We start from the raw sequence: 25064 nt of genomic DNA on the forward strand, positions 1-25064 counted from the left end.
ACCTGTTGGTGCTATTACTGGATCAGATGGTTTTACGGCCCTTTGGGCATAGTTTCAAATTGCTGTACAGAATGGTTGGATCAGTTCTTAACCTCACCAAGAATGCATTATTGTCTCAGTTTTCTCACACCCCTCTAACATTTATCTTTTTTCTTTTCTGTCATACTAGCCAATGTGATTGGCATGAGGTGGTTCCTCAGTGTTGTTTTAATTTGTATTTTTCTAATCAATAGTGATTTAGAGCATTTTGATAAAAATATTGATAGCTCTGATTTCTTCTGAAAAGTGTCTGTTTATATCCTTTGACCATTTACCAATTGGCAAATTATTTGTAAAGTTTTACTGAGTTCTCTATGTATTTGAGAAATGATGCCTTTATCAGAGATCCTTCCTCTAAAACTTTCCCCCAATTTTCTGCTTTCATTCTAATTTTGGTTGCATTGCTTTTGTAAAACCTTTATAACTTAATATAATCAACATTATCCATTTTACATTTTGTAACGCTGACTCTACCTTTTTTAGTCCTAAATTTTCCCTTATCTATAGATCTGTTATACAAACTATTCCATGCCCTCCAAATTTGCTTATGGTATCACTTTTTATGTCTAGATTATATTCTTATTTTTTACCTAATCTTCGCATATGGTGTGAGATGGTGCTATATCTGGTTTCTGCTGTACTGTTTTCCAATTTTTCCAGCAGTTTTTGTCCAATAGTGAATTTTTGTCCCAAAAGCTTAGATCTTTGGGTTTATCGAATACTAAATTACTATGGTTATTTACTACAATGTAATGTGTACCTAATCTTTTCAACTGATTTTCCAATTTATTTTTTATCTAGTTCCTGATTATTTCAATGATTACCACTTTAGAGTCCAGTGTGAGATCTGGGACCTGTAAACCACCTTCCTTTACATTTTGTTTTTCCCTTGATTTGTTTCATATTCTTGCTATTTTGTACTTCCAGATCAATTTTGTTGTTATTTTTTTCTAGCTCTGTTAAAGTTTTTTTTTTATTTTTATGGCGGTGAATAAGTAGATTAATTTAGGGAGAATTGTCATTTTTATTATGTTGGCTTGTCATACCCATGAAAAATTCATATTATTCCAGTTGTTTAAATCTAATTTTCTTTGTGTGAAAAGTATTTTGTGATTGTGTTCATATAGTTATTTGATTTGTTTTGACAGGTAGAAATCCAAGTATTGTCTATAATTGTCTATAATTATTTTCAATGGAATTTCTCTTTGTATCTCTTGCTGTTGGGCTTTATTGGTAATATATATTTACATATAATATATTATATATTATAATATATATGCTAACAGTTTATATCAGTTTATTTTATAATCTGCAACTTTGCTAAAGTTGATAATTATTTCAACTATTTTTAGTTGATTCTCTAGGATTCTCTAGGTATATAATCATATCATTTGCAGAGTGACATTTTTGTTTCCTCATTGAGTATTCTAACTTCATTTATTTTTCTTCTCTTCTTGCTATATCTAGTATTTCTAATACAATATTCAGTAATAGTGGTGACAATGGACATCCTTGCTTCACTGATGATTTTAGGGGGAAGGTGTCTAGGTTATTGCCATTACAGATAATGCTTGCTGATGGTTCTAGATAGATATTCCTTCTCATTTTGAGGAAAGCTCCATTTATTCTTATGCTCTCTAGTGTTTTTTCCTAGTTATGGGAATATTTTATCAATTTTTTTTCTTGCTTTTATTGAAATAATCATATAACTTCTATTGGTTTTGTTATTGATATGGTCAGTTATGCTGATAGGTTTCCTAATATTGAACCAGCCCTGGATTCCTGGTATAAATCCTACTTGGTCATAGTTTATGATCCTTTGATATCTGCTTGCTAGTATTTTGTTTAAAATGAATGCATCAGTATTTATTAGGGAAATTGGTCTATAGTTTTCTTTCTCTGTTTTTGCTCTTTCTGGTTTAGGTATCAGCAACCTATTTGTGTTATAAAGGAATTTTGTAGAACTTCTTCTTTGCCTATTTTCCCAAATAATTTATATGGTATTTGGATAAGTTCTTTAGAATTCACCTGCGAATCCATCTGTCCCTTGAAATTTTTTTCTTACAGAGTTCATTGAGGCTTCTTTAATTTCTTTTTCTAACATGGCATTATTTAAGTACTCTATCTCTTTTTTTGTTAATCTGTGTAATTTATATTTTTGTACATATCCACCTATTTCACTTAGACTGTCAGAGATATTGTCATATAATTGGGCAAAAGAAATCTTAATAATTGACTTAATTTTCCCTTTATTGGTGATGAATTCACACCTTTTATTTTTTCACAAAGATTTTGGTTTTCTTGTTTCTTTGTTTAAATCAAATTAATAAATGGTTTATCTTTTTATTGGTTGACTTCATGCATTCTCATGCTGGATCATTTCTGTGACTCTCTACTTCCTCCTCTCTGTCTGCTGTTTTTCTTGCTTTCCTTCAAGTCTCAGTTGAAGTCATATCTTCTGCAAGAATCTTTTCCAAAGCCAATCTTACTGCCTCTTCCTGCTTATTATCTCTATTTTTTCTGAATGTATCTCGTTTGTACAAAGTTGTTTTGTGTTGTCTCCCTTGGTAGACCTTCCCCTCATTGAGAGCAGAGACCACTTTTCTCCCCTTCCTTTTTTCTCTTTTGTAATTAGCACAGTGCTTAAAACATAGAAAATGCTTAATAAATGCCAGTTGAGAAACTGAAGATATGTTTGTATACATATATGCATGTATATGCACACACCATGTATAAACATATAGATGTGCTTGTGTGAGTGTATAGACACATAATTATCTCCTCTAAGTTTACTTGACTGCAGACTCTTTGAGTCTATTTTGTCTTTTATCCCCAGTGTTTCAGATAGTGCTTGGCATGTATTAGTAGGTGCTTAATAAAGCTTACTAATTGATTGATTGCTGAGGCATTACAATGTAGGTAGATAGGGCAGGAAAGTAAAAGATTTTCATGGTTTGATGTACATGTGTCCATGAGGTTTAATGGAAGAAAAGTCCAGCGACAATTTCAGGTGAGTTTCTATCCTTTCCTGCCTTACATCTCAGTGTGAAAAATCCATCTTCTTTTTATAATCCTCCTCAAATTTCTCACTCTGGAAAATAGTGAAATGGTTCTTCCAGTCCTCTGGCATTCCTGAAACAGAACGAAACCCCCAAAATGCCACACATTCATATAGCCTCTGAATGAATGGGTGAGAACATAAACTTTACTTTTCTAGAATTACAGAGGAATACCTTTGACCTGAATATATGAGTTCTAATAGCAGCATAAATTTTTATAGCATTTTTCAGTACACAAAATGTATTCCATTTATCTTGTCCCATTTTATGACCCTATGATTTAGATGAGCAAGGTAAAATTATCCCCACTTAAGAAGTTAGTAAACAGAGAACTCACTTACAGTCATTTATTGATTAGGGCAATAGCTGATCTCCTGACTTAATTCTACTGTGCCTTCTGCAGTGTTATCTCCATGACATGCCACATAAGACAATTCTGAAACAAATCAGAATTAGTATGTACTGAGGTTTGCCTTCTCATAGAACTTAAAACTTAGAACATGTACCTCACTCACTTTTCCTCATGAATGGGGAAATGGACTGGTCCTTTGTGGCTCTAGGAAAGGTGATATAGTTTGCCATGGGATTTTCCTTCATGATATCAAAAGAGATGTGATAGATGATCTTATTGAGAATTTCCTCTGACAAGTCCTTCTCTAGGAACTTTAAAATCTTCTGGATTTCCTGCTTTGGGTTCTAGGTGAGGAGAAGCCAAGTAAAAACAAAAAATAGGTAGGACCTTGTATAAGTTCATAGCATCCTGCCATATGTGTAAATAAGGTCATAGGATTGTAGACCTAGCCATAATGAACCTCATTTTATCCGATTGCTTTATTTTATCGATAAGGAAATTAAGGCAAAATGAGGATAAATGACATCCACAAGGTGACACAGATAGCAGATGTGGGTAGAGTAACCAGTAAGCAATTGTTGTGTGCTTATGAGCCTGATAATCTTCTTCAGGTTCTACTCCTGGCTCTGTCATCTTTTTTATGATGCCACAGAAACCTCCACACCCTGGCACCTCGCATTCTCCGCAGAATTTCTCACACTAGGAGTATACTCGATTCCTTTGGCCCTTTCTTCTAATTGGTTTATTCCTCCCTGAATATAACCTGAATTTTAAGGAATTATCCAGGCAGCCACATCTTCCTTCCCCTCTTGGTTCTACATTTGACTTTCCAGAATTTCTCTAAGTTGTTCCCTTCCTTTCCAGCTTCCTTTTATGTGTTGTTTTCTCCTATTAGAATGAAAATTCCTTGAGGGTAGGGACAGTGGTTTTTAGTTCTATTTGTATTACTAGTACTTAGCATAATGCCAGGCAAATAATAAGCATGCAGAATAAATATTTGTTGCCTTGCTTAGCTTTTACCATAATGGTAAAATATGATATATGCACACAGACACATGCCATGTATATGTATATAACCCACATATATATACATACATATATATGGTAAACCACCATATGCTTTGTTTTATTTATATATGTGTATGTGTATATGTGTATATATCTATGTGTGCATATATATGTACATGTATATATATGTGTGTATGTGTGTGTATATATATCTATATCTATCTGTCTATCTGTCTATCTATCTATCTATCTATCTATCTATCTATCTATCTATATGTATATATACACACATACAGGAGTAGTTAGGTGACAGAGTAGATAGAGTAGTGGGCCAGGAAGACTCATCTTTCTGAGTTCGAATCTGGCTGCAGACATTTACTTGATGTATGACCCTAGGTAAGTCAGTTTCCTCAGCTATCAAATGAGCTGGAGAGGTAATAGAGAACCACTTTAGTATCTTTTCCAAGAAAACCCAAAATGGGGTCAAGAGGAATTGGATACAACTGAAATGACTGAACAACAACAGTATACACGCATAGATACATTTCAGTGTGGGAGTTATTCTCAGATGGAAGGCAATAGCAGTGTCATGGATGAAATCTTTATCTGAACAGTGTCTTTATATTTCATGCACACTTAGTTTTTTTCCTCTTGCCAATTGCCTTATAGCAGAAATATCCTTTATATGTTCTCTCCCCAACCCTTATCCTTCTGCCCCCAATTAGATCATGAACTTCTTGAGAGGAGGGTGTTTTGATTCTTCTCTTTGTAACTCCAGTACTTAGAACAGTGCCTGTCACTAGTAAAATCTCACTGAATGTTTTTTCATTTAATTGTCTTCAGCTTTAAAGAGAGAATGATTTATTCCTGATCTCCCCAACTGGCTTATTTTAAGAATCTAAAAAAAAGAGGTCAGGAGACTCTCCCAGTACCATTTTTGTTACTCAGGTGACATTCCTCTCATCCCTCTCATCACGAAGGTCAATAGTATCCTCAATCCTTGTTGTGGTCCTTTATGTGTATGGAGGTCGTAGGGCCAGTTGGGCTCACTCAGTGCAGTTGGGACAGCCCTCATCCAGTCTCCCCAATTCTGGAGCATTCATAAGAGGGACTAGCTTTTGAATTAATGCTCAGGGTAATAGTTAAACTCTGTCTCAAATCAGCTTCACTCTATACAAGTGAGGAACATGGGGAACTAGAGTACACACACAGACACACTCACACGTGCACATATGCACATATGCACGTGCACACACCTCAGATCATTTCATGGTGCATAAGTAAACTCCAGGAGGTAGGCCTGATTTATTTGACCCAGTGGGTCCTCAATCTCCTTGTAGGAGATGATTTATTTGATCATTAGCTAATTCTAGTCCCTGGTCCTCTGGTTTCTACCATTGTCCAAAGATGTTTGTGGCTAGAGGTCCAGGGAGAAGGACTGCATAAGACAATCCCCAAAAGTAGACTTGGATGATTAGAGTGGTGGGTCACTGTCCTTCTGTGGGAGAGTTGTTGGTTATATCTTTAGCATCATTAGCTCAATCAAGCAGGATCTGTCTGGTCACTGCCTAGGCTGCCAATCTCTCTGTTTCCTTCTCTGAGGTCTGGTCTCCGCTGGCTTCCTCTGGAAGGTCTAATGGCATAAAGTAAATAGAACAGCCCTAAGATTGTTTCCCTCCACTTGACCAAGCTTGCCCTAGCCAGGACCAATGATGCCACCAGCTTAGTGACATTTTTACTCAGGGTCTTTCTTTATAAGTTGTGCATTGTTTACAAAGAATATCTTTAAATAAACTTCACTCTATATGTAAAAAAGTAAATGCTTTTTCATTAATTAATTCAACCATTTGTAATTTGGAGAAAAACGAGAACATAGAAAGAACTATTCAGGAAGGGCTTCCTGGAAGAGATTGTACATGAAGTTGAGTCATTAAAGAAGCCAAGGATTGTAAGGATAAGTGATATAGGGAGTAGAACAAGAAATAACTGAAAGTCATTAGAGATGATTTGAGACCTGAGCATTGGACTAAGGTAAATTTTACCATGCAATAAAAGATTTATTGTTAAAAAAACTTGGCCAATACACTAATAAATTTGCCATGAGTAAATGAATTGAGAAGACAATGAATCAAAAATTATGTAAATAAAATATTTACCTCAGAGGCATGTGTTGAGAAATCTCAATAATACCTTGCAGAGTCCTAACATGACCTTGATGAAGGCAGCTTCCTTTTACAGGAAGACAATATCCTATAAAAATTAGTTGAAGACATTTCTATTTAGGAACAGAAATGATAGCTGAGATTATGTGTCTGATTGACTATCTTGGAAGATGGATTTAATTTATTGTACATTATCCCAGAAGGCAGAACAGAGACCAGCAGGGGCAATTATGGATAGACTGATACAAGATTGATGTAAACAACTTTCCTAACAATTGGAGCTATTGAAAGGTGGAATGGGTCTTGTTAGGGATTCCTCTGTTCTCCTTCACGAGAAGTGTTCAAGAAAAGGTTGAATGAAAGTCTGTCAGAGCCATTGCAATGGGATCCTTGGACTCTCTGGCCTGTGAGGTCCCTTTTTACTCTTTGATTCTGAGATTCTGCAGCAAGCATTGTTGGGTGCATGGACATTCACTCTGTTACCCACCTCTTTCATGTCTTCATAGAACAGGTAAAGAATGGGGTGTTTGTCCTTTTTATCCCACTTTCCCTTCCCTTCACATCATCATACCAGGAACCCCAGAGCACTGGAGGTGAATGGAAAGAGTGAGAGAGCAGTTAACATCCACGATTCAAATTCCATCTGACAGAGTGGGTGCTCAGGGTCTGCTGTTTACCTCCTGTCTGTAAAAGGAAAAGATAAGCAGGGAGACTGGATTATCAATTTCAAGTAGACAAAGATCACAGTAGAGATCATTTTTGTAGCAGAAAGAAGGATCCATACATAAGTGTACAGATAACTACATATACATATGTATTTGTATGTTAATGCACATGTATTCATTTATGTTTAATTAGAAAAGTAATATCACACTGTATAAATAGAGATTGTGCCTTAAAATTAGAAAAATTTGGTCAAATCTTACTGTGTGCCTGGGCATAGCTGCCTTACACAGCTCTTTAAGAGTAATTGTTACAGAAAAGTTGCTGGTTTAAATTGGTAGATGAATTTCCTCCCTGAAAATTCCCTAAACCAGTGAAATCATACGATCAGTCAGAACACACAATATGTAATACTCTTTTTTAAAAGAAGAGGTACAGGAAATCTATACTTTCAGGTGCTATGTATATCAAAGCAATCTATTCTATGGTGGCACTTCATTGGCTCCATTCAACACCAATATGCACCAACATATATGTATATATATATGTATATATTCACATATATATGCACATACACACACATATATACACTCCATCCATCTGGGATAAAATTAGAAGCCAGAAAAAATTTCCTATGCATTTGGTGAATCCAAAAAAGCAGGAATTCCAATCAGAGTATCAGACAAAAAACAACACATCTTTGAGAACAAGCACACTAACTTATGCTGAGATGAGCCATGGACAATCCACCAAAATTATCATTAAACACATGTGCTCTGAATTCTTAAGCTTCTAAATTCATAAAATAAACAGTGACTAAACTGCAAGAAAACTTAGACCATAACATAATAATGACAGAAGATTTCAAAGGTCTTCTCTGTTGGATAAGTCTAACAAAATGGTGAAAAAAGGAAAGTATAGAATTGAACAAACTTTTGGAGAAACTAGAACAAAGTTCACTGCTGAAGTATATATGTATATGCATGCATATACATTTATATATACACACTTTTATAATAATATGAATATATACACACATATACCACACACACACGGTGTATATGTAAAATTGACTATGTATCAGGGCATTAATAAAAAGGCAGAAATTGTACACATATCTTTTACACACCATACCACAATAAAAGTAGTAATTAGTTCAGGAACCACAAAACATACAAAGACTAATAGTGTGAGAAATTAATTATTTCTCTCTTTTATTTAATAGCTAATTGTTGAAACAGGGTCAAGACTTTTCCCCTTTTCTACTTCCCCATCCACAAACCAACCAATATGCGAAATCTCTCTTAAAGATTTACCCAGGCTAAGATCTAAAAAGACAATAGAAGAAATTCTAAGTTTGGGCTAATAGGTATTTTCCTTCTTGTTGTGTTTGCTCAGACAGGTCTGGGACTTTTGTCAGATAATAGGTGATAATGGAAATTGATAAGTCAAGATTTGGGTGATACAGGTCATGTACCCCATGATGTTCATTTTAATATGGCCTACCTCTCATTGTGATAACCAGTCAGAATTGATTGCCACCCCTCCAGAACCCCTACTTTTTGAAGGGTATATAAACTATTTGCCTAGCACCATTAGGGGTCTTTGATCTAAGAGAGATGGCTAGATGTCAGCATTATTAACAAAATGATTAAATTACCCAGAAATAATTTTGGAATTAATTAATTAATAATGGAATTAGTTTAATCCTTACAGTATGGGAACTTAAATAAATAGTCTTAAATAATAAGTAGGTCAAAGTACAAATAACAGAAAGAATAATTACATGAAATAAAATGGTAATGATGCAACAACATACTAAAATTTCTGGGATGGAGCTACCGCAGTTCTCAGGGGGAAATCGTATTCTTAGAAAAAGACATTAACGGAATAGAAAAAGAAAGGATTGATGAATTAAATATGAATTTAGAAGTTTGAAAACAAACAAGCCCCCTAAAAGAGCATTAAAGAGGATATATTAAAAACTAGATGGAAAAAGACAAACTAAAAAAGACTATAGAAATAATAAATGAATCTAAAAGCTGGTTCTTTGAGAAAACTACTAAAATTGACAAATCTTTAGCCAATTTGATTAAAATAGAAGGGAGTAGAAAACCAAATCAACAAAATAGCCAATGGACAAAGTGAAATAAAAGCAAATTAACTGAGAAACAAACAAAACCTCCAAACCAGGTTTGTATGAAAACAAAACAAAAAAATCCAGAAGAAATAAAAAGCTTAATCAGAACCTATTACACAAAACTATATGCTGATAGACCTGAAAATATGAAAGAATTGAGTAATTTCTTCATCAATATGGACATGAACCATTTGGGATACATTGAGTAATTCTAGAAGACGTAAATTCTGCTCTCCCAATCCCACTACACAGTGTCATGCTTCAGTGTTCTGCTCATGTTATGTGCTCAATCATTAAAAAAGCAGTTTGCTTTGGAAAAGATGATATAAATATTTTTTACTACTCTCAGTTATATGGAGTATCATATTTTTGAGGAATTCTGATTTTATTACTGAAAAACATAGACAAGTGCAAATAAAACCTCCACCCTTGTTTAGTGCTGACATCAGGTGAGGAGGGAATCAGGTGACCACAGATCTATGTTTACTCACTTCTTCCATTCAGGAATTTCTCTGTGAACTCCTGTAAGGTACCTGGTCTTGGTAGGATACTAACCACTCTTGAGAAGTGGTAGTAAGACACCACGCTATCTTTTGCATTTCTTGCCACATAGATGATCTGCAATGGATGTAGATAGAAGTGGAGACAATGAATGTCACTGAGAAAAAAAAATTGAGAGGGAAACCATTTCTTTTCATCCCAGTAGGACTCTATTTAATATGAGGCAGAGGAGAGATGAAGGACTTAGAAGTTAGAAATCTAACTTCATTTCTCCACCATGAATTCATCTGGAGATGAAGGTGGGAGTATTGCTTGGTAAGAGGGCAGGAGGTGTTACCCTCCTCATCCTCCCTGTATTCATACCCATATGTATATGTCATAATTTAGTTCGATTATCTGCTTTGACTTTCTGTTTTTGTCGTTCAGTCTTTATCAGTCATGTCTGACTCTTTGTGACGCAATTTGGAGTTCTCTTGGCAAAGGTACTGGAGTGGTTTGCCATTTCTTTCTGGAACTAATTTTATAGATTTGGAAACTCATCTCTAGGTAAACAGTTAAGTAACTTGCCCAGGGTCACACAGCTAGTAAGTGTTTGAGGCCAGATTTGAACTTAGGAAGATGTGTCTTCCTGACTCCAGGCCTGGCATTCTATCCACTGTGTCACCGGCTGACCACTTTGATTCTTAATGAATTAGCAATGAAGGGATGAAGCCAGTCCTCACACTCCAGTGAAAAACATCTTTATTTTTCTTTTCTAAGAAAGGCTGTTATCCTGTTTTCTGCTGCTCCAGCAGCCTCTTATTTCTAACGACTGGATGACTAATTGGAAAGAGAGCCAGACTCAGAATTAGGAAACTGGGTTTTGAATCTCAGCTCCTACATGGTCTATACGTCTGTGGCTCTGGACAAGTCACAAAACTCCTCTGAGCCTCTGATATCCCAACAGCAAAAAGGAAATAGTCATACCCTTCTGAACGAGATGTTGCAATGAAAATGTTACATCATTTTGAGATCTTTTTCCTTCTCCTTGTATCCCTGCCCAATTCTTTCCATCATCCATATATTACTCTGTGAATTTTTTTATTTTCTTCCATGCTATGTGGTTGAGTGAAAATAACACTGTGTCTATCTCAGACTCATTATCTGGGGGACTTCTGCAAGTTATTTTACCCCTTTCAGCCTCAGAGGAACAGTTCCTGGGGATTACAAGATATGATCTCTGAGGTTGTTTCCAGCTCTAGGTTTTGTGAAAGTTATAGCATTTTTAGAGGAAGTTTTAATTCTGACAACTATAAACACATATTTTTGGACTTGAACTTATAGGTAGCACAATAATGATAATAGCTGGCCTTTACATAGTTCTTTACATATATTATCTCATTCAGTCCTTATAACCACACTATGAAGTAAATGCTTGAAGTATTATAGGTTTTATTATCTTAAATTTACTGATGAGGAAACTGAGATTCAGAGAATTTTCGGATGGTCACAATGCTTACGAGTGTCAGTATTTGCACTGAGGTCTCTTCTGATTTCATATTCTAATACTTTTTTCAGCTACATCACATTTCCTTTTTAAATTGGATTGGAACAACTGATAATGGGCCAACAATTCTCAAGGAAACAAATTAAGCTATCAATAGCCATATGAAAGAACAATGTCACAGGTCAGTAACAGTGGAGAATTGTGAACTGAAAGAATTCTGAACTTCCACTCCATGCCCATCAGATCAATTAAGTTATTAAAAAAGATGAAAATGTTTGCAGAGACTTGTGAGCAAATTTTCCCTAACCTTCTTTTCTCTCCACCTCTTCCCTTCCCACCCAGATAATTCTCTTACTCTTCCTTTTCACTCTTCTTTTAAATTTGTGAAGACATAACATAAAGTCATGAAGACATTCCCTGTACTTTGATTCCTTCTAATACCCCAGATAATGTTCAGAGGGGGCATATTCATCATCTTCCCATATTAGAATATATGCAGTTTATCCCTGTTTAGTTATAATTATTAATTTTTTTGTTGTTCAGTTGTTCCACTTTTGTCTGAATTTCATGACCTCATTTTGGGTTTTCTTGGAAAAGATACTGAAGTAGTTTGCCATTTCCTCCTCCAGTTCATTTTACAGATGAGGCAATGGAGGCAAACGAGGTTAAGTGACTTGCTTACTGGTCACACAGCCAGTAAGTGTCTGAAGTCAGATTTGAACTCAGGAAGATGAGTCTTCCTGACTTCAGGCCTGCCACTCTATGTACTGTGCCACCAAGTTCATATTTACCTTTTCGTGTTCTTCTTAACTCCTGTGTTTGAACTTCAACTTAGTCTTTTCACCAAGAATAGTTAGAATTCCTCTATTTCATTGAAGGTTTGTTTCCCCCCAGTATGATAATACTTCTTTATTCAGTAATTTTTTCTTGGCTGTAAGCCTACTCTTTTGCCCTCTGTAATATCACATTCAAAGCTTTCCATTCGTTTATTGAGTTGGCTGCTAAATTGTGTGTGATCTGGTTGTGGCTCTTTTGTTTTCTTTCTTTGTGGAAGCTTGTAGGATTTTAACATTTTTCGCCTGGATGCTCTGAATTTGGTTCTGATGGGTTTCATTCTGGAGATGACCAGTAGATTCTTTCTATTCCCACTTTGTACTCTGAGGTTTTTAAAATAAGGTTTTATTAATATTTTCTTTTTCTTACATTATCATAGTTTTTCCAAGTATCCCTTCCTTTCCTCCTTTTAGAATGTATATTGTTAATGTATTGTTAATGGAAATGGGAAGATCTTGCCCATCCATTAATAGACTCATGTGACCTGCCTGAGTCACATGAGTCTCAGTCACATGAGTTTCAGTCACATGGAGCCTGTGGTGTTAGGAGCTTGGTGAAAGGGTGGAGCAGGAAGTTGGAATGAGTCAGAGCTGGGAGAGAGATGGAGGGAGTTGGAACTTGGAGAAAGAGGAGGCAGGCAGAGAGAAGAAAGCAGGTAGCATGAGTGAGAAAGGGAGTGATTTTGCTTAAGGGAGTTTTTTGTGGGAAGGCCCGATGGAGGGAAGGCTTGGGGATGGAGGTGTCCCGTGCATTGGTGATGGGTATAGATTTCTTTGTTGCTGTAATGGATTTGGCTTTCTGGTGTCGGAATAAATGTCTTGGTTTCCTCTTCAGTGAAGACAGTCTGTTATATCTTGCAATTCAAACCTGGAAATATGCAGGCACAGTTGTAGCAGCCGCTGTGGGTATCATATGGGCGATATACCATGCTATATTAAAAAAGCATTTTTGAGAGGAAAAAAATCAGCATAACTGATAAATATATTTAATAAGTCCAGAAACATGTATGATATATAACTCCTGACTACCTTCTGTGTCCACAAAGGAATGCCTTGGTGATGTGCTTGCTTTGTGCACTGTTAGATCGTCATATATTTGTTTCATTTACTTTTGATTTTTAAGTTTGTAGTTTTTTTCTTTTACATTGTTTGACTTACTCTATATCTTCTTGTCTTGTCTCTGCTTACTTCACTCAGCATCAGTGCATATAGATCCCTTTATGCTTCTCTGCCTTCATCCTATTCATCTTTTCTTACAGCATAATAATATTCCATTATATTCATGTACCACAATTTGTTTAGCCATTTCCCAACTGATGAGCATCTACTTTGTTTCCAGTTCTTAGCTATCATAAAAATTACTGCTACTAATTATTTGATGTATATGAGAATATTCCTCTTACTGATGGCTTCCTTGTGATAAAAGGTCCGTATTGTAGTTCTTTGTTCAAATCATATGGACTTTTTCATCAATTTGGACAATTTGCTTTCCAAAATGGTTGTACCACTACAAAACTGCCTATCCTTGCATGGTGCTTCCCACCTTAACTATTCCCATGTTTGGTCATTTTTATTAAATTGCATTATATGAAGTGAAATCTCAGGGTTATTTTGATTTTCATTTCTTTTATAATTAGTGATTTAGAGGAATCCTTCATGTGGTTATGAATATGTTGTAATTCTTTTAAGAATTCATATCTTTTGACCACAGATCTATTACAGAATGGCTATTTATTTAATATTTACTAATTTTTTATGTATCTTGGAGTCCAAGCCTTTTATAGAAAAAACTGATAGTTTTTTTTTCTCTTTTGGCCCCTTTCCTTTTTTTTATCCCAGGTGCAATAATTTTGTCTGTGAAAAAGTTTTTCAGTTTCAAGTAATCAAAGTTATATATTTTACCTTTTGTAATTTCCCCTCTTGTTTGTTTGGTTAAGAACATTTAAAGCCACTTTTCTTTGTAGTGGCTAAAAATTGGAAGCTTAGGTTGTTCCATCATTTGAGGATTGGTTGAACAAAGAAATATATATAAAGGAATAGTATACTAGTTTTTTCACATGAAATGATGAAATGGAGTTTTCAAATGAACTTGGGAAGTCTTTTTTGGACTGATTCAGAATGAAATCAGCAGAAGCAAGGAGGAGCCCTAATGGTATAACAATATAATAAATGTGAATAAGCTGGAAATCTTAAGAAAGCTGACCAGTGTAAATGATCTACCACATTTCCAGAGGGTTGATGATGAAGAATGCTATTCAATTCTTGACAGATACATGATGGATTAAATATGCTAAATGAGACATATTTTTTCAACCTGCCAATGTGTGGATTTATTTTGCTTAATTATGCATATTTGTCATAAGATGTGTTTTTGTTTTTCTCATTGAAGTGGGAGGTCAGATGTAGAGGAAAGAAATGCTTATTAATTAAAAAATTAATAACTAAATAAGGTGGGAAACTCACTATGTCTTACTTTTGAAATAGCTATTACAAATGTCCACAAAGGCCTGCTCCACAAAAGTCAAGAGATATGGACTGGCCCAATGATTTCTCTGGTATAAGAATTCCCAGATAAGGGTATTCCCGTTCCTCATTGTCTGCTCACTAGAGAACTCCCCTCTCAGTACGCAGAAAAAGATGAAAATTAAATGCATCCCTTTGTTTTGTCAAGGCACAGCTGCTTAACATTGAAATCCATTAGATGTTTCTTTTCAAAAAGAATTATTTGATGTCCTCTAGAAAAAAAGGTGATACAAAACAAGGCAGATATGAACTATTGGCTGATCTTACTTTTATATTTTGTTTCCAGAAGGATGGTGGTAACAACTGGACAGGGAGATATGTCTTCAGTGTTCTTGGAGAAGGCATTTTCATAGCAAGGTCCAGACCTGGAAAACAATGCAGTATCATTCAAATTTTTACTGCTTTCTTCAGGTGTGTAACTTTTGTGTTAATGTCTCATGAAAATCTGAAATTGGATGTGACAAAGAAGTTTTAGTGAATATAAAGAGATGGGTTATTTTTGGCTGTCTCTGTACTCCATCCAGAAAAGAAAACATTAGGTAACATTTATATCGTACATAAAGATTTGGAAAGCACTTTCATATAATACATACATCTTTTGATCTGAAGATGATTTACCAGCAATACCGGTATCCGCTTTAGTGGTATGTATGATACAAACCAGCAGAGAATTATCTGTTCCCTAATGTAAGTGTAAAACCACAAGGCAGAAAGTAGTTTGTAGAACCAGGGAAATATGGGAGCCTCAAGGCGCAGAAGACCCTGGTTCAAGTCCCTGCTACGACACATGATAGTTGTGTTACATACTTAAACTCTCAATGAATTGGGCAACAAAACTTTACAGAGAAAGTGACAACCTCTGTTGGTATAGGGAGTGTTAGGAAAATCCCCAGTGCCCTAACGCTAAGTCAATCCAACTGCAGTTGAACAAACTTACCAGTTAATAAGGGTGGAAATTATTCCACTCAATAAAAGGGTGCCTATCATATGTATTAACTCAATGGCACTTTATGTTGCCATAGTTTTGGATCATGTCTACAATCTCTTGTATCCAGGTTGTGCCTGAAAGAGTTTGTTGTGATTATTCTTTAGTCTATGTAGTTAAAGCATAATTTAACATCATGTAATCCATTCATTCATTTAACCAATATATGCTAAAATCATTCTAGCATTAGTCCTGAGGGATTGTCCATGAGGTCCCAGTGAGTCCTAAAGTGTTGTGAGGGTGTATCTTGTTCTGATCTATGGTCCCTAATATAAGTGCACAAATCCATAGAAATCCATTTTTAGAACCTATTCAACTCTGAGAGAAAACTATTTTATATTTCTATTTTAAAGCCTCTTTATAGCAGAGATTATTTTTACTGCAAAAGTATAATTATCTTTGATTTATTTTCCATTCAATTCAAGTTATCCTCTTTCCATCTAAATGGATATCAGTTATAGCCATCTGGAACATAAAGTCATGGCTTCATCATTTTCTTGAGAGGAAGCCATCCAAAGTGTAGGCACAGTGTGAAAGGGTAAAATTGCCAAATACCCTTAGGAATACTGGCTTCCCTACCCTGATACATAAAGTCATTACCACTCTAATGGTTCCTTTGTTCCTCAGTGACTTGAAGATGACTACAGGCCAGACTGAAAACTATGGGGTGTTTCTGTTAGTTTCTTGAGTCTTTCCCATCCCTGGTCTGGAGCAAGTTATGGAGGCTAAATCATATGCTGCTTCATTTTGCAATGGTGAGGGGCTAAGGTTCATAAAAACAATTATAGGCCTTCAGGGTCTAGTCTTTGTGCCAAAGAGGGAGGATTCTGAAGCAAGGAGAACAAAATGCCTCCAAACTAGTTTGTCTTGTTCCTTTTCCAAATTTTGTTGTTTTAATGAGGAAGTTTTCCATAGAGTTTACTGTTACAGCAGAGAGCCAATTTGGCTCTTTTATAATGGCATTTGACAGTTCTAATTATAATAGCATTAGACAGTTCTATCATCATTTAGGATCTGTATAGTGCTTTATATATATGAAAGACATCTTTGATATATTGGACATAGAGATGGCCTCAGCCCAAAGAAGATCTAGGTTGAAGTCCCACCTTGAATGCAAATGGGTTATGTGACCCTGGACAAGTGACTTAACTTATTTCCCAGACAGCTCTCCAAAGCTATACGTTTCAGAGAAGGTGGTAACTTGTTTTGATAGATGGAGTTTCCTCATCTGAGAGCTCCCTATGTCAATGAAATCACAGGTTGAGTCTCTATCCTTATCCATTTACATTTATTATCTCATTGGATCCCCACAAAAACCCTGTGAGATAGCTGCTATACTTGTCTACATTTTATAGATTAGGAACCGGATGCTGAAGAAAGTTCAGTGGGGTTAGGTTCCCAGGGTCACACAGTCAATGTGTCTGAGGCAAGTTTCAGTCTCAGGTATTCCTGATTTTAAGTCCTACTCTCTGTCCACTCCAATCCCCAGCTGGCTCTTAAATCAACTATTGTTGGTGGGGTCACAGCAGTCATTGTAGAAGTGAATGCAATGACCAAGTAAAGAAAGAAGTTCTAACTTCAGTGCCATCTTACAGAAGAGTGGTTGGGCGACTTTGGTCCACTGGAGGCATCCATTTCCCTTTAGTGAGCATAATGAAGATGGGAGCATCCTCTGACTACTATCCAACCCCTTTTATTCAGTCATCCAGCTGCTATCTTTGTTAGATCCTCATCCCCTCACAGTCAGATTATGGCAACAAAACATCCCATATACTCTCTACTCCAATCCATCTTCCACAGTTCTGCCAAAGTATTTTGTGTAATCCCAGATCTAACTGCATTAATTCTTTCTAGCCTCATTGGACATTACTGTCTCTCTAGCCCTCAGTTATCTGGACAAAAGGGGTCCTCTCAGTTCCTCACACATGTCATTCCTTTGTCTCAGTTGTTCCCCATGCTTCTAACAAATGCCTTTTTAATTTCCACTCCATGGAGCCACTTTGTGCCTTTAAGAGGCTGCTCAAGCACCATCTTATACTTGAAGACCTTTCTGACCCCTCAAGTGCTAGAGTCTTCTCTCCCAAACTTGAAAGGCCAGGTGCTGTAGTGGATACAGCAGAGGGGAAACCCTTTCTAATCTCTTCCAAATACTATTTATTGGGAGAACAGTTATGTAAGAAAATATCAGAACTGCTCTGAGGCTGCCGATCATTGTTTTAATCCATTTCGTTCTGGAAAATATCATGTAATTACCGTACACTAGAGTATACTATTTCTGTTCATTCTAGATCCTAACCTAGGCAAACCTGCAGGTATATCCTCCTGCCTTCTGCCACCTCATTTCAACTTCCACCCCCTGTCTCCTAAGGAATGTAATATGCTACCCTCTGATTACCAAGATCATCCCACATAGGCTTCAGTATTTTCCTAAATCTCACTGTGTAGTATTCCTTATTGCAATATTATGTTTTCTCTCTATTGTCTCTCTTCAATGAATGCCCCATTGCCTTAATTAAGAAGAGCTTAGCCGGTTGTTAGAAGCAAAGTAAAGCAAATACTTGGGCTTGGTATGGTTAGCCTTAGCTGGCCCCTATTTGCCTTCTTACCCAGGGACAGCTTTGGAATGAACATGAGAATCAATTAGAAGTTCACTCCATCTGTACTTGTTTTAATAAAGGTCGATTCATCCATATTATCAACGATTTCTTTTCACTTACCTGCTCTTATGTAACTTGCAATGAGTAGTTCATTGGACTTGGCTTGGAAGTCGCAAATTTTGTTCCAATCATCACGTATTACTTTGGTCATAAGAACTCCATTGATTTCTTTGACTTCCAGTTCTTGAACAAACTTTATTCACTCGGGCATCTATGGGGCATCTGTGGGACAGTGACTTGCCAGTTCCTTAAAAGGAATATGCACATCTTCCACAGTCAGTTTTAATGCCTTTCTTACTGTTTCTGGAGAACATAGAACATTTTTTACCTTAAAGTGATCTGGTAACCTTGGCTAGTTTTAAATAGAGGTGAAGCACGTGGTGTCCATGAGTTGAAAAACAAGATGCTTACTGATAGTTGAAATTTTCTCAATCAGGAACAAAGCCTTTTATCCCGCAGTGGCAGGTAAAGGCCTTACAGGAGAAATAACATAATTCCTTAAATTCCAAAAAGGTATAAATTCCTTTAAACAGTTATGTGACATTATACAATTCATTCTGGGTCTCAGTTTTTCTCACTCAAATGAGGAAAATAATAAAATAGAGAAATGGAAAAAAATTATGGAAAACCTAGTCTAATCTTTTCATTTTATGAATGAGAATGCAGAGGCTCAAAGATTTTAAGTGAATTTGCCAAGGTCCTACAATGGAACAGGTTTTGCTTTAGGGAAAGTGGTTTAGTGAGTAAGCAAAAGAGGTCCTGGATGACTGATGGAGAGGAACAAGGGACTGTCACGGCCTTGTGATCACATTCTAGTGGAGGTGGGATCCTGTAGTGTTCCTGCCCTTTTTGCTCTAACTAAAATTGTCATAGGTGCAAAAATTTCTAGTTACAGATCTGTATTTTACGAAGGTGAGGTAAGGCAAATACAATTAATCAAAGTGCTAGGAACATAGAGAATTATCTTCCAAAAAGTAACTTTTAAAAGAATGTAGAGATTTGATTTGTATAATTTAGAATCATAGAATTATAGAAGCATGAGGGTTTTAAGAGTTTACTAAGGCACGCTCTTTTAATTAACTTCTAGTTAGCTTTTTTAAATTTTGTTTTTAGTTTTAGTTTTTTAAAATAACATTTTCTCTTTATTGCATTATCACAGTCATTTGAAGGATCCCTCCCTCTCCGCTTTTGAGAGAACCAGTTTATATCCCAACTAGTATTGTTTAGAGAGGAAATTAGCATAATCAAAATTAAAATAAAAAAGACCAAAGAAAAGTGTGACATGTAACACCTGTGTACCTCCCCTCCACGAAGAGGTAGCTTGGTTGTGCCTTCTCTTATCTCTTTGCTCCTGTTTTATCATAATAATTTTATTATGTTTACTTTTAATTTTTTGGGATGTAGCTTGTCTTTCCACTTGCACTGTTGCAGTTACTGTTGTTTTCTAAACTCTGGTCACTTCCTTCTGCATCATTTCACATAGATCTTTCTTTGCTTTTCTGTATTCATCCCACATATCTTTTCTTACAGCATAGTAATATTCCATTACATTCATGTACAATAGTTTGTTTAGTCATTGCCCAACTTTGTGCATCTACTTTGTTTCTAATTCTTAGCCATCACAAAAGTGCTGCTATGAATATTTAGAGATATATAGGACTTTTTTTCTTATTGACGGCTTTCTTAGAGTAGAAGCCTACTAATGGAGTCTCCGGTTCAAAGGTTAGGGATATTTTAGTTGCTTTATTGGCAAAATTTCAAATTGCTTTCCAAAAGCTGTATAGTTTAACAGTTTCATAAACAATATATTAATTCATCTGTCCCTCTACAACTTCACCAACGACTTGCCATTTTCTGCTATTTTCTCCCCAATTTCCAGGGTTTGAGATGAAATTTCAGGGCCGTTTTGATTTGCATTTTTCTTATTATTAGTAGACTAATAATAATAATAGTAGACTTTTTTCACTTTTATTGCAATTGTGTTTATGTTGCAGTTCTTCTTTTGAAAACATATTGTTCATTGTTTTTGCCCACTTATTTATTAAGGAATGACAATTAATTATGTGTATATATTAATATATGAAACATATATATGAGTATAAAATCATTGAATCATATATGTATACAATACATGCTATAATATACTCATGCATATACTTACACATATAAATATGCATGTGTATATATACACACATACACATATGCATATATACACATACATAATTCATATGTACACACATATACATACATGCATACATACATACATACATACATACATACAAACACACACATATCAATCTTGGCTACCAAATTCTTATAAAAGAAACCTGATACAAGTGGTTTTTTTTTTCCATTGGAGCACTTCTGTTTCCATTTTAGGTACATTAATTTTGTCTGTGCAAAATGCCTTTCCATATCCAATTAATTCTATCTTTTATTATTGCCTGTCTCTTAATTGGTGAAGAATACATTTCTTATCTAGAGTTATGAGAGGTATATGATGTGTTTTTCTTCTAGTTTTTGAATAGTTTGATCTTTAATACTGAGGTTGCATATCCATTTAGAATGTATTCTGGAATAACATGTGACGTTTTAGACTGTGCCTAATTTCTAACTGGTTCATTTCCAGTTTTCCCAGTAGATTTTATAAATATAGAGGTTTTTCTAGTTAACTTATGTTTTCCACTTTCTGAAACACTGAGTTATTGGGTTCTCTTGTTTCTGAATCTCCCGTCTGTTCTGTTCCATTGATCTCTCTCTCTATCTTTTATTTAGCCAATGCCACATTGTTTCAATGACTGATACTTCATATTATAGTTTGAGGTCTAGAAATGTTATTTCTGCTTTGTCCCTATTTATTTTCTTCATTTTTGCCTGCTATTCTCATTTTTTTAATGATTTTTTTTTTTTACTATTTCATCAGTGTCTATAGAGTACCCCCTTGGTAATTTGATTGCTATAGCAATTAGGTTATCTCTAGGCATCCTGTCTTCAAACTACTTTTTGGTGTCCAGTGTTAGGTACTTATAGTACATTTAAGTACTGAGGTAAGTAATAATTCATTTATTCCTTCATAACATTCATTAAATGCTTGTGATATACACTGTGCTGTGTTAGCTTCTGTGATGGAAATATACTGTATTAAAGTTGTTGAGAAAAATCTCTGTGCCTCCCTTAATCTTAACCTATACCTCAGGTCTGGCACACTTCTTCACTTTGTGAACCTGGTCTATATTCTCATGTAGAAGGATGTTAATCCTGGATGTTAATGGTTTCATTTTACAATTGAGGAAATTAAAGTACAAAGCAGGTAGGGTATGTATTTATAGGCCGGAGGCTATCATCAGGGGTTCTTAAGCACCAAAGACACCTTTGACAATTGGTGAAACCTATGGTTACCTTCTTAGAACAGTGTTGTTAAATTCATAAAATAAAACACATAGGATTATAATGGAAACTAATTAATTAAAACATTCTGAAAAAACAAGTTCACAGAACACAAATTAAGAACCTGTGTAGTAAGTAATCTTTAATCCATTAATGACAGGGTTTGGAGAATGTGGTATAGTAGAAAGTCCAGTGGATTTGAAGTCAGAGAACCCAGCTTCAGTACTTATTCTGAGAACTATATTTCAATACAATTGATTTCCTTCATGATTTATGTATTATATTTGTACTTAAAAACATTAATGAGGCAAAAGGAATGCCTAGCACAAAAAAGTTTAAGAACTCCTGTTCTCTGAGGTGAAGTAACAGCCTTCACTGATAATTACTTTCATAAAATATTTACTTCTGCATTGGTGATTGAAGCTATTGAGTTGAGTGGATGAAAACTGGAGATCCTACAAAAAATGAATTGACTTTTTATGATAATTAGAAGTCTCCATTCATACTTAACATATTTATATAATATTATAAAATGAGGTATTAATCAGGGATCTTAATCTGGAGTCAATTAAATTATTTTAAAAAGTATTTTGATAATAATATTTGATTATAACTATTTCCCTTTCTAATTCTATGTATTAATCTATTTCTCTCTATATCTCTGTGGTTAGATTCATGGAGAAATCCCTTTACAAGAGAACATCTCATCCTATAGAAGAATTACTTCCTCTGTCTAACACGTCAGTCTTGTTAATCTATCCCTGCTGCACTATGCCATTAATAAATATTTTACTGGGAATACATTCTGAAACCAAGGTCTTATTGTGGTTTAATTACTTGTTTTTGCTCCTGATGTTTACAGCAAAATCTTACCCCCTTATTGGTCAAGGTCATCTTGATTGCGAGATATAACTATCTTGCTTTGTAAGCAGACTTAGCTCATTGGTCTCCAGTAAAATCTTCAGTTATACTTTGAAGGTCAATTTAAAAAATAGTCAAAAGAAGGCTTTATAGGTTACATATAGTTATTCCAAGACAAGTGGGAAACAATGGAGGGAAGCAAAAAGTGGCCCAGGTGCTGCTTTAGTTGACAACAAACTGCTTTATTTGAAAGTGAGTGTGAGCTTGCCGTTGTTTAAATATCTTGACTCAAAAAATTGACTGGCTGCTCCAACATAGTTCTTTTGATGCCTGATCTCAGCCCAGACAAACTGATTCTGGAGACTAAAGTCCATTCATGTTTTCAGGGTCCACCTGTGTTTCTGTATTGTCATTAAAAAGCCTCAGCATATGTCCTTTATTGCCGACTCTGTTTTCAGCTCTGAGAGCAATTTTTCCAAATGAGCCCTATTTGGAATTTGAATTCTGTGGTTGATTAATCTGATAGCAGTGCCTAACATCTAAGTGTTAAATTAGGGGAAATTTCAGTTTTTGATGGTTAAAGTCTGTGAGGTTAATTGTGTATGTTTGTAAGTGTGTTTGCTCGTGTGTATACATGTCTATGTTTGTGTGAGTGATGAAGAGAAAGACTATATATGTGCATGTATCTATGAAAGAAACAGAGAGAGACACAAAGAGACAGACAAACTGAGACAAAAAGAAAGAGAGATAGAGATAGACTTCCTATCTAGTGGTGATGAGAAAAGATGGCTGTTCATTTTTTGAGAATAACTGGGCCCTATACTTTAAAATGCAAGGTCTATGGGACTCAGTAGGTAGCCACATTTGTTAAGTGAGGAAGCCTGTGTGTGTGTGTGTGTGTGCGTGTATGTGTGTGTGTGTAAATGTATGTATGTGTATTCACATACACATATAGTATATGTATATATTATATACGTGTATACATGAACACACACGTGTGTATATCTATATATATAAATATACATGTACATATATGCTTGTATGTATGTATGTATGTATATATGTGTGTATACACACACGCATATATATCTATATCATCTATATCTATCTATCTATCTATCTATCTACAGATCTCCCCAGATTTAAGACTTGAGAAGTTAACTGAGGCATTCTTGCATCTCATACAGATTTTGAGAATGAGGAATGAAAGGGATAAAATCTCAAATAAAAAGACCCACCTCTGTAGGAGGCCTTATGGATTACATTCATCATGACAATTAGTTCACAATAACCAGTATAAGTTATTATAACAACATTTAAGCTTTGAATGAAGGAAGATTACAGTGATAGACACGAAGGTACTTACTATTTGGAACCTGCATTCGTATTGACTTTCATTGACTATTGTTTTTTCTAGGCAGTTCAGCAAATACTTAATCAGCCTGAGGTTTTCAAGAAGGAAAAGTGTGAAGACTCAGTCCCTCTGTATATTAAAAGGTTTTTCTACCTATTCAAAATCATACAGTTATGGTGGGATACAGAACAACATTAAGCAGTGGAGATTTCAGGTCAGTATTCATGAAGCTGCTACCATTTGATGGAAGTGTGTTAATAAATGTTTAATGACTGTCTCTCAAGAAATGTGCACAAGACACACTTGTCAGTTTAATCTACATTATTGTCATTTTTCTAATACTTTAGATAATCAACAAAGCAATAAGTCAAACCCCAATTTTTTCACATTTACCAATTTCTGAGGTATAAAACTTCAAATTTAATAACACCATTGTGCCTGTGTCATAGTGAGAATTTTACAGTGAAATTCAAAACATTCCCCTCCAAACAACTTGAAAATTGCCTCAGAACAGATGTAGGAGCAGGGAAGCAACTTACTGCTCAGAAGGAAAGCTCTGCCTCACAAGGAGCAAGGTCTTGAGTGCAACAGCAGCCTCTGGCCTCACAGCAGGTGGCCTGCACCAAGGTTTAAGCTTGGGGCAATCCACCAGTGAGGACCTACCCTCATACAATTCAGAAGTCTCCTAGGCAAGCCAGCAATCTGTGCTGCACAGTAAGGCCCCTCCCTAGTGGCTCCATGCCCAGTACAAGCCACCATCAAAGCCCTACGACCCATTGCTAACTAGTACTGAGGCCCTCCCCAGGGCCTGCCAGTGTGGAGGCAGCCCAGTAGCAAGACCATACCCCTGGGGCTCTCTACCAGAGAGGTCCTGTTTCCATAGCTACCCAGAAGTAGGGCCTGCCCCTGGGGTGAACCAGAAACAAGATCCCTCCCCCAGGGCCAGCCAGCAGAGACTCCAGAGTCTTTCCATAGTAAATCAGCAGAGAAGCTGGGACAGGCCAGTAGCAAAACCTCACACCCAAGGGAGACCAACTGGAAGGCCACCATCTCC

General features: G+C 35.7%; 1 pseudogene; it reads right to left on the bottom strand.

Moving 5' to 3' along the window:
- Nucleotides 1-3079: 3079 nt before the first annotated feature.
- Nucleotides 3080-24787, bottom strand: LOC118847311 (annotated as a pseudogene).
- Nucleotides 24788-25064: the final 277 nt, after the last annotated feature.

The sequence above is a fragment of the Trichosurus vulpecula genome, chromosome 4, assembly GCF_011100635.1.
Source record: "Trichosurus vulpecula isolate mTriVul1 chromosome 4, mTriVul1.pri, whole genome shotgun sequence".
Classification (NCBI taxonomy): Eukaryota; Metazoa; Chordata; class Mammalia; order Diprotodontia; family Phalangeridae; genus Trichosurus; species Trichosurus vulpecula.